We start from the raw sequence: 2,500 nt of genomic DNA on the forward strand, positions 1-2,500 counted from the left end.
GGGCTGTTCTTTGCTAGATTGGGCTTTCGTATAGCATGGACGGTGCTGCTTCTCGCTTCGCTCGCTGTTCGCCGCTCGCCGCTCGCTCGCGCAGCCAAAAATGGCCAGTTTTGGCCCGTTTTTGGGCTGTTTTGGCCTGTTTTTGGTCTGTTCTGGCGTGGCGCGGTGACCGTCGTGAGCGGAGCAAAACGTCAGCCATCTCAGCACCTTGGAACCCCCCGGGTGGCACAGGGCTGGATGGGGCTTTCGTATAGCAGGGACGGTGCTGCCTCACGCTTCGCTCGCTGTTCGCCGCTCGCCGCTCGCTCGCGCAACCTAAAATGGCCAGTTTTGGCCCGTTTTTGGGCTGTTTTGGCCTGTTTTTGGTCCGTTCTTGCGTGGCACGGCGACCGTCGTGAGCGGAGCAAAACGTCAGCCATCTCAGCACCCTGGAACCCCCCGGGTGGCACAGGGCTGGATGGGGCTTTCGTATAGCAGGGACGGTGCTGCCTCTCGCTTCGCTCGCTGTTCGCCGCTCACCGCTCGCTCGCTCAGCCAAAAATGGCCAGTTTTGGCCCGTTTTTGGGCTGTTTTGGCCTGTTTTTGGTCCGTTCTTGCATGGCGCGGTGACCGTCGTGAGCGGAGCAAAACGTCAGCCATCTCAGCACCCTGGAACCCCCCGGGTGGCACAGGGCTGGATGGGGCTTTCGTATAGCAGGGACGGTGCTGCCTCACGCTTCGCTCGCTGTTCGCCGCTCGCCGCTCGCTCGCGCAGCCAAAAATGACCAGTTTTGGCCCGTTTTTGGGCTGTTTTGGCCTGTTTATGGTCCGTTCTTGCGTGGTGCGGTGACCGTCGTGAGCGGAGCAAAACGTCAGCCATCTCAGCACCCTGGAACCCCCCGGGTGGCACAGGGCTGGATGGGGCTTTCGTATATAGCAGGGACGGTGCTGCCTCTCGCTTCGCTCGCTGTCCGCCGCTCGCCGCTCGCTCGCGCAGCCAAAAATGGCCAGTTTTGGCCCGTTTTTGGGCCGTTTTGGCCAGTTTTTGGCCTGTTCTTGCATTGCGCGGTGACCGTCGAGAGCGGAGCAAAACGTCAGCCATCTCAGCACCCTGGAACCCCCCGGGTGGCACAGGGCTGGATGGGGCTTTCGTATAGCAGGGACGGTGCTGCCTCTCGCTTCGCTCGCTGTCCGCCGCTCGCCGCTCGCTCGTGCAGCCAAAAATGGCCAGTTTTGGCCCGTTTTTGGGCCGTTTTGGCCAGTTTTTGGCCTGTTCTTGCATTGCGCGGTGACCGTCGAGAGCGGAGCAAAACGTCAGCCATCTCAGCACCCTGGAACCCCCCGGGTGGCACAGGGCTGGATGGGGCTTTCGTATAGCAGGGACGGTGCTGCCTCTCGCTTCGCTCGCTGTCCGCCGCTCGCCGCTCGCTCGTGCAGCCAAAAATGGCCAGTTTTGGCCCGTTTTTGGGCCGTTTTGGCCAGTTTTTGGCCTGTTCTTGCATTGCGCGGTGACCGTCGAGAGCGGAGCAAAACGTCAGCCATCTCAGCACCCTGGAACCCCCCGGGTGGCACAGGGCTGGATGGGGCTTTCGTATAGCAGGGACGGTGCTGCCTCTCGCTTCGCTCGCTGTCCGCCGCTCGCCGCTCGCTCGTGCAGCCAAAAATGGCCAGTTTTGGCCCGTTTTTGGGCCGTTTTGGCCAGTTTTTGGCCTGTTCTTGCATTGCGCGGTGACCGTCGAGAGCGGAGCAAAACGTCAGCCATCTCAGCACCCTGGAACCCCCCGGGTGGCACAGGGCTGGATGGGGCTTTCGTATAGCAGGGACGGTGCTGCCTCTCGCTTCGCTCGCTGTCCGCCGCTCGCCGCTCGCTCGTGCAGCCAAAAATGGCCAGTTTTGGCCCGTTTTTGGGCCGTTTTGGCCAGTTTTTGGCCTGTTCTTGCATTGCGCGGTGACCGTCGAGAGCGGAGCAAAACGTCAGCCATCTCAGCACCCTGGAACCCCCCGGGTGGCACAGGGCTGGATGGGGCTTTCGTATAGCAGGGACGGTGCTGCCTCTCGCTTCGCTCGCTGTCCGCCGCTCGCCGCTCGCTCGCGCAGCCAAAAATGGCCAGTTTTGGCCCGTTTTTGGGCCGTTTTGGCCAGTTTTTGGCCTGTTCTTGCATTGCGCGGTGACCGTCGAGAGCGGAGCAAAACGTCAGCCATCTCAGCACCCTGGAACCCCCCGGGTGGCACAGGGCTGGATGGGGCTTTCGTATAGCAGGGACGGTGCTGCCTCTCGCTTCGCTCGCTGTCCGCCGCTCGCCGCTCGCGCAGCCAAAAATGGCCAGTTTTGGCCCGTTTTTGGGCCGTTTTGGCCAGTTTTTGGCCTGTTCTTGCATTGCGCGGTGACCGTCGAGAGCGGAGCAAAACGTCAGCCATCTCAGCACCCTGGAACCCCCCGGGTGGCACAGGGCTGGATGGGGCTTTCGTATAGCAGGGACGGTGCTGCCTCTCGCTTCGCTCGCTGTTCGCCGCTCGCCGC

Source organism: Musa acuminata, unplaced genomic scaffold, assembly GCF_036884655.1.
Source record: "Musa acuminata AAA Group cultivar baxijiao unplaced genomic scaffold, Cavendish_Baxijiao_AAA HiC_scaffold_1126, whole genome shotgun sequence".
In the NCBI taxonomy this organism is placed as follows: domain Eukaryota; kingdom Viridiplantae; phylum Streptophyta; class Magnoliopsida; order Zingiberales; family Musaceae; genus Musa; species Musa acuminata.